The sequence below is a fragment of the Pholcus phalangioides genome, unplaced genomic scaffold (genome assembly GCF_987345545.1).
Source record: "Pholcus phalangioides strain wild (caught in Gottingen) unplaced genomic scaffold, Ppha-v1.0 ptg000041l_1, whole genome shotgun sequence".
Classification (NCBI taxonomy): domain Eukaryota; kingdom Metazoa; phylum Arthropoda; class Arachnida; order Araneae; family Pholcidae; genus Pholcus; species Pholcus phalangioides.
This window is the reverse complement of record NW_028301627.1, coordinates 6131483-6140363: the sequence shown is the minus strand read 5'-3', so window position 1 is coordinate 6140363 and position 8881 is coordinate 6131483.

The window sequence follows — 8881 nt, the reverse complement described above, 5'->3', positions numbered from 1 at the left end:
TACCGTCCCACCTGAGGGAGGAGGGGCATTTCTTGAAGATAAGAGAGGCTGCTAATGCCACAGTACGTGAAATAAGGAAGACGGTCGTGTCTTCAGTGGGGTAGCTTTACCGGTATGTAAGAGGGGGCCTGGGTTCGCGTCCTGGTGGAGACCAGATGAATTTTCTTTCGAGTTCATCTCATAATTTCCAGAAAATGTTTCCCTGACACTGTACAATTTAATAATTCATCCAATAAGATCAATTTTATTCAAAATTTAATGATTGCAGCTTCTAAAATGCATGCTTCTGGTGATAAAAATTAGATAGGTTTGTCTAGTTCAGTATAAAAATGTAATCTAGTTCAACCTTATTCTTTTTCAGGGATCCGAGAAATGAGTTCAGATTCCCGGAAATTTTCCGGTTGCATTTTATTTGCGGAATAACGGGAGAGTAAAAACCCTCTAATACATGTATGAAACTGTAGAGTCTCTATATAACGAACCACTTTGAACCGTCTTTTACACAAAACAAAATTTCTATTGAAACTTTCAATTTTCCTTTAATTTGGAAAAAAAAATAATCAAAGATTATTCCTCTTAAGTGAATTTTCTATACAATGCTTTTTTGGATAAAACCAAGCGATTCCGTTATGCCAGACGATTCTCTATAAGCGTCCCAAAAAAAATAAAATGAATTCATTGAATTTTTTAGAGAGTAAATGGCAGGGCCGTAAATAGGCTGGTGCAACCGGGGCACTGCCTCTAGACCTGAACGAGGGCCCCACAAATGTTTACATTTGTTTAGCAGGATAATAAGAACCCCCAAGAATTCTGCTCCGTGGGCCGGGAAAGCACACTACGGCCCTGGTAAACGGAAATAATACTGAATAACTATTTTCATTGGCCTACAAAATGGAACTGAAATAAATCAAATATTTCTGTTAACTCTACCTATTCAGTTAAGCACTAGCTTCTTGACACTTCTGTTAATTTGTAGATATGGCCTATTAAAAATAAACGTTTTACACTTTATGAAACACAGCGCCGCAACTAAATGCTTGGTCAGCGGGGACAAGAACACATTTTGGTGCTCCCTTAAAACGTCGAAGGAGACATAAGTGTCAAACTTGTGCCTCCTTTGGTCCGGCAGCGTAATTCCATACCGTACATAGGATTTTTAACATGGGATGCGCCTCATTGGCTAAGATCACTAAAACGTCACACCCGATCGTGACTTCGGAACTCTATGTAATGCGCATGCGCGACATATTTATTGGCGCCAATATACTTCCTGGCAACGTTTAATAACACATATAGCTAATTTTAGCTGCAATCGACGTGTGCCAGTCGGTTTAATGGTTAGTGTATCGAAGGTTGTGGGTACGAATTACAACGTAAACCCACTCGAATTCTTTTTTTTTTTAATAGTGTTACCCGTGGTCTGTTTTTAGAATATCTTGTTTCAACTTACAAGTTTTGCCATATTTCCGGTTGTGGTGACAACATAATTGATAGTTTCAGTCCGGGGGGCCCCCTGTAACGGCCGGAGGAGCGAAGCCGTTTGCGGGCCCGCGCACCATTTATTAATAAAGTAGTCGGGAGCATGCTTTTTTGAGTTGCGATATTATATTGTATATCATTATTATGATAATCATATTATGTTGCTATAAAATTTTATATCTTTGTAATATTTCGTGGTCTTTAATGAATCCTGGTGTTTGGCGATAAGTTGCCAAACGTAACAGCCATAGCTCCGAATCGGTAATGTTCGGCTAGTACGTCACGAGAAAGTTTCGGAGTTAGAATTTCCCTCGATCTTAAATGACGTCATTGTGATCTTCGCCAATGAGCGTATCCCAGGTTAAAACCTGTGTACATAATGGAATTGTGCGGTCCGGCACCAGAACCCAACTGCTCATATCCCCCCCCCCCCCGCAGTTGTGGACCTGGAAACATAATTGAACTTTTCAGCCGTAGATTTAATGCAGTTAACTAGAGATGCTCAAAATAAAATTTATCAAAAATGTATATTATTTTCAGCGTTGCTTACCGTTTCTTTGGGTTAGAAGAAACCGTGTTAAAAATTCATTTAAGGGGAAAAAAATTTAATCCTTTACGTACGCACTCCACGTACAACTAATTTACTAAAATATTTCGAACAATCCAATAACTATTTTGTCAGATGTGAAAGATAAATATTTTTCGTTCTCAAGACTATGTTCTCAAAATAGTACAGAGCCTTAAAAAAAAGACTGATGAGGAATGTAGCTTCTTTTTTCAGAAGCAAGGAAAAGAAACCCCTTGCTTTTTTCGGACTGGGGGAGGGGTAGTGTTATGCAAAAGCTTGCAGCAAAACTGTCGCTTTATCATGGTCTACCTACGAGGGTGGGGTTGAAGGGACTGGACCATTAGAATCATTTTTGTTTTACCACACTATGAATTTACTATAGGGCAAGGGGGACCAGGATGGGGGGTTGTCATGTGCTTTATCGGCACCAATAGGCATTTCACTGTGGACATCTGTGTTCATGGAAATTTTCATTTCATTCAGACATTATGGCCTTCTCTTCTACGCATTGAAACAGCAGGGGTCACATTATAGCCCTCAGGTCACACACCATCCAATGTTGGTGGCCTTGCTGGTGTAGGGAAAATACTGTGGTTGTCAGTTGCCTTCGTTTAACGATAATCACAGTGTCCTTCCTTCCTCGGAGAAGGACTCTGAGAGCGGTGCCTTGTAAATTGATCTTTTCTTCCTTCGTTTTTTTTTTTTTTTGGTTACTTATACATGTGTATTGTTAAAAAATTGCAATAAAAAGAATAGAAATACTTAGTTCAAGATATCCACTGACACGCATACAAACTAATACCACTGATGTTAAAATTCCCGGCCCCAGGTCTGCGGCCCTGTCAGCCCTCCCCCCATGTGGGGACCATGTTCAAATCTGATCATTACTGACAAGGAAAGGGTCCAAAGGCGTCATCCTCAAAAAGTTTCGAGAAAATTACCCCATTAATATTACTCATTAAAATATAAAAATGTCCGGTGGAATTGTTATGGGTCACTCTAAAAAAATTGCAAATATTAATATTTTGAACGTCAATTAGAGGCAAAGAATGACAAAAAATACCACAACCCTAGAGTTCTCGTGACGTCATTCAAACAACACATGGTCAGGTAGAGCCATAGTTATAATATAACCAATATTGTATATCTTGTGTTAAGCTTATGTCTATGTCAGGTACAGGCAGCCTCGGCCGGGGAGAATGTCGAAACATGATGACGTCACGGCATCGGAAATATTGCGAGCGAAGGTTTTCTGCTTTAGCTGATGCTGATAATGCTGTCCCAAATAACCGTTGGAAGATCACGTGACGTGTTTACTTTCTCTCAGCGCAATCGCCATTTTCTTATGACATCCACTCCTATAGGAGTTGGAAAGAAAATGTAGGAAGGGACTTTATTTTTTTTTTCTAAGATTTACAATTATTCCAGAGAGCTAAATCCAGAATTGATGAATGATTATTTCTGAACTAATAAAAAAGATAATTCTAGCATTCGAGGAACCTATCCACACGAAGGTTTTTAACAGCTGGCTGATGCGAAGATATACAGTAAAACCTCGATAAGTCTTTATCGAAAAATTATGACGACTTACGTGGAGTGCCGTCAGTTTCAATGTGATTGCACATTAATTTTACATATTCATCAAATTTAATATTTTAGTGTTTTAATTCTTCATCAGTAGTTCATGCTGCAACTACAAAGTAATCTCGAACACTTTTGACTTTGTGGAGGGGGCCCTGGGCAGGGAAAAGTAAACAGAAGACCTCAAATTGGGAAAGAATGTCTAATTTTTTTTGAACAAAGATATTTTGTTTAAATTTCAAGCCCTAAATTAGTAGATTCCATGCTTTCTATGATTATTTATTATCCGCACCCGTTGCACTTTGACTTGATTAATTTTATTTACATAATTTTTGATTTCCTTGCACTATGCGTGATCTTTGACGTATCAATAAATTTTGGTTTTGCCGGAGATGCGCTGGGGGGCCAAAGTGCTTACGTTGCTTCTTGCGAGCGACAGAGCCTGGGTGTCTCGCGGTTTGTCCAGTTTCTCCAATGGAGCCCATGCAGAAATGAGATTTAGCTTGAACAGTCCCCAACGTTCCAAAAACCTTAGTCGGCAAATAAACCTCCCCAGCATAACTTTCGTTACTTAAACTGTTCCGTTTGGGTATATAGAATTTTATGGTGACTTTTAAGCATATGGCAATGCTGTTAACAAGATCTTTTTTTAATGGGAGCTATAGAAATAGTCTGTTCCACTTTCTCAAAGTTTTTCATAGTGACGAGTTAACCGAAATTAGCGACGAGTAAATGAGGGTTTAATAACATTGTTGCCTACGAGAGGTGGAAAGGCTCTGTAATAGATTTATCATTAGGGAGAATGTTAGTTCAGGTGCCCACAAACTAGCGAACGATTTTTCTCGTATTTGGCGCACCGAGTAAGATGCCATCAAGAATATTTCATATTTTCATAAAGGGGGGTTGATGATGTAAGCATCATCCAAACCCCCACCTCTCTCCTTGTCATCAAAAGTCAGCAAATCGGACCCCCCCCCCCATCGATGCTGACATAATACTTGAATGGCCCCAATGTAAAAGCCGGGGTTTCCCAGGAGTAGAACTTTTGCGCCGTGTGCAGCGTGAAAATGCTGATTGGTTAAACCAATGTTTTTTCACCAATCAGCGTTTTCACTCTACACACGTTGTAGAAACCTGCTCCTAGGAGAACCTGGCTTTACTGTGTTATTTTTCTTCGGCAAGAAAGACGTCCGAAAGCATGACACCATTTCAGTCTTGGTGACTTCTCGTTATGCTTTCAGGCGCTTTTCTCATCAAAGAAATAAATTGCCCACACATCTCCAAAAGGAATTATACTATAGGGGTCATTCAAGTATACGTCATCATCGATGGGGTAAGTGGGGGGGGGGGGTTTCCGATTTGCTGACGTTTGATGACAGGCGGGGGGGTTTGGATAATGTTTACGTCATCGACCACCCTTTATGAAAATAGTTATGAGTTAGGGTTCAGAGGGGCAGAGCTGATGACGAAATTTTGCTGACAAGGGGGAAGGGGGTCAAAAATGGCTAAAAATTTGCTTACGTAATACTTGAACGGCCCCATAGCTCTTCCAAATGCCTTATTTAAATTTCTTGTTTTCGTTTTCATTAAAAACTCATTTTGATTGTGGCCTCCATAAATGAGAAATTGAAAAATTATTTTTTTTTTCAACATTTCGCCACGTAGGAATGGCAATTATTTCAATTTGTTTTGTATTCTCTCCAGACACCCACTCCAACCCTAAAATCAACATTATCCTTCTTCAAGGGATTTACAACTTATTAGAAGTTATAGAGAAGGAAAAACTCTTTCACATAATAGTATGTCAAGAGCTCCAAAATTTACTGAATCCACGAATTGAAGGGATGCTAATTACATCCCTGGATGACCATTTAACGATAAACAAAAGAGTCATTCATTCCTTCATGCCTAGGCTGACCATATTTCCTCGAGAGAAATACGGGACATCGGGATTCCAAATACGGGACATCGCCAATTATCGCCAAAAACGATGCCAAAACCAAACAAAGTTGCCAAATATTGCTGAAATTACGGGAAAATCACAATGGCGGGAAATGATGCATTACTGCAAATTGCAGTGGATTAAAATGTATTCCACGAAAAAAAAAAACGTTTATCCAGGCAAATGTGGGAGATTAATATCCCATATATAGTCGTAACTATCATAAAATAATTTATGAGTTGAAAAATAATTTCAATCTTCGACTTCAATAAAGAATAAAAATTGAAGTAGGCGTCGTGTGAAATACGGGAAAAACCGGGACACTTTTGCCAAAAAGTCGGGGCGGCCAAAAAAAGAGAAAATACCGGGACTGTCCCGGGAAATACGGGACGTATGGTCACCCTATTCATGCCTGTCATCATAGGCGTACGCAGAATTTTCTCGGAGGGGTTCGATTTTTTTTCTTCTCGGGGGGGGGGGGGTGGGTGGGTTACGTTTTTTCCTGCAAAATAATCTCGGCTTGGGGGTTAGAACCCCCCTTCGCGTACGCCAATGCCTGTCATTCTTTTAATCGCGTAAATATCGTCGACGATAACCAAACGACTATAGACACGACCACCTAGATAACCTAGAACAGCTAGTTATATAGGAGGTCGTGCTATAGACCACTGCGGACATAAACAAAAAAATGATACAATACAATAATAATTATACAGGGCTTTTGGAAAAAAAAATGAAGTACGCAGTGGTCATGGCAGTAACTAGGGTAGAGCAGTCAAGTCTCGTGCCCCGGGCGCTGGACCAGAGGGGGCACAAATTTTATTCTCAAACCTCTCCTTCAACATTACAAGAGGACGCCAAAATGAGCACTTGCCCCGGGTGACCAAGCATCTAGTTGCGGCTTTGCTAGTGGTGGTTGTTACTCAACTTTTATAATTGATGTGAGGTTATTGTTCTTCGGTTGTTTATGATCTTGTCAAATCTATCGTTTCAATCTCTATCAAATGGTCATTAAAATTGTTCTTGTCAGAATAAATCTAGTTTAATTTAATTAAAAGTTTTAACTTTTTCTCCGTTGATCTTCAGAGCTTTTTTTATACCACCACTTTTCTTTTATTCCCTTTCTCTCTTCTTTTTTTCCAAACTCAACTGCAATAGCACTATCTTCCGGAAGACCAATGATTAGGGTGACCATACGTCCCGTATTTCCCGGGACAGTCCCGGTATTTTCTTTTTTTTTGGCCGTCCCGACTTTTTGGCAAAAGTGTCCCGGTTTTTCCCGTATTTCACACGAAGCCTACTTGAATTTTTATTCTTTATTAAAGTCGAAGATTGAAATTATTTTTCAACTCAAATTATTTTATGATAGTTACAACTATATATGGGATATTAATCTCCCACATTTGCCTTGGTAACCGGTTTTTTTTCGTGGAATACATTTTAATCCACTGCAATTTGCAGTAATGCATCATTTCCCGCCATTGTGATTTATCCGTAATTTCAACAATATTTGGCAACTTTGTTTGGTTTTGGCGTCGTTTTTGGCGATAATTGGCGAAGTCCCGTATTTTCCCGTATTTGGAATCCCGATGTCCCGTATTTCTTTTGAGGAAATATGGTCAGCCTACCAATGATCTATAGAGAAACTTTCCTTATAGCTAGGCTGACCATATTTTCTCAAGAGAAATACGGGAAACTGGAATTTCAAATACGGGTCATCGCCAAAAAGTGAACAAAGTAGCCGAATATGGCTGAAATTACGGATAAACCGCAACGGCGGGAAATGAAGCATTATAGTAAATTGCAGTGGATTAAAATAAATTTCACAAAATAAAATATGTGGGACCACCAAGACAAAAAAATGTAGGAGATTCTTATTTATAGTTCTAATTATCATAATATAATTTAAAATATAGTTTAAAAATAGTTTCAATCTTTGACTTCAATAAAGAACAAAAATCTAAGTAGTTGTCATGTAGAAAACGATAAAAACCGGGACACTTTTGCCAAAAAGTCAGGACGACCAAATGAGGAAAATAAACCGGGACTGTCCGGAGCAATACCGGACGTATGGTCACTTTACTTATAGCTGTGTACAGTTGGCAACACTGCTCATCTCCCCTCATGACTACTTTGTTTGTAAACAACGCAGTAGATGCGTGACCGTGGATGGATAAAACACGGTCAAGTCAACGCAATAAATGCAATACCGCGTGTCAATTGGAATTGAGACACCTTAAAACAGTGTTCATAAAGCTCTGTACACCTTAGTAGTCGAACTATTCATGATTGATATTGATCATACTACATACATCAAGATTCCGGATTAGATCATGACGACGGCAATCGAAGATTTGGCTCCAGAGTTGCTGGTGAAGATTTTCTCGCATTACATCGAGTCCGAGGGACACGAGAAATTCTCGAGGAATGTCGTACCAGTGTGCAAAAGCTGGTGGAAGCTTTCGTCGACGCCCTCGCTCTGGAAAAGCATACATGTACGGTATTGGAACTACTTACTGTCTCTCTCCAAAAGAAGATTACTCTACAAAACCCACAGCCTCAAGTTACCAGATCGTTGTAGCAGCGACCCTTATTATGTGAACCGGGTTCCACTCGACCCCGACCGTCTATTGGCCGTGTTTTCGAACATCCGCGACCTCAAATCTCTCGAAATTTCAAACAACACCATCGACGCAGATACGATGAGGATCGTGGCCAAACACTGCCCGAATCTGGAACATTTGCGCATGCACACTGTGGACTGCGGTGAAGATGTACCAATCAGGATCGAAGAACTGGACCCGGTTCTCACCACGTGTGGGCCGAAATTGAAGCAGCTACACTTGACCTGTTGCGAACCAGAGGACAGCGAACAGCTGATTACAGAAATCGCTGCTAAATGCACGTCACTGGAAGTGTTTGAATGGCGCTATGCACATTCCAAGTTTCCGATTTATAAGATTTTCAGCGGATGCACCCGTTTACGTAAACTAGAATTAGGTGGATGCGAGCTTGATTCCACAGGTGGAAATAATTGCTGTGGGTTCAAAGATTTGACAGTGTTCAAGGCCTACAGATGTGATTTCCGTGGATTGGACGTGTGCAGTTTACTGAAGAACTCTAGTAATTTGGAGTATTTAGAATTAGATGGGAATGATGATTTGATTTTCAGAGATGTCTCGCAGATCCCATCCAATAAAGTCAAATTTCTTAACGTACAGCCCATGCACATGAATATCAGTTTGGTGGCTCTTCAACAAGCGGTGGACAAATGGAAGCACACCTTGTTGCATCTGAAAATCTGGGGATGG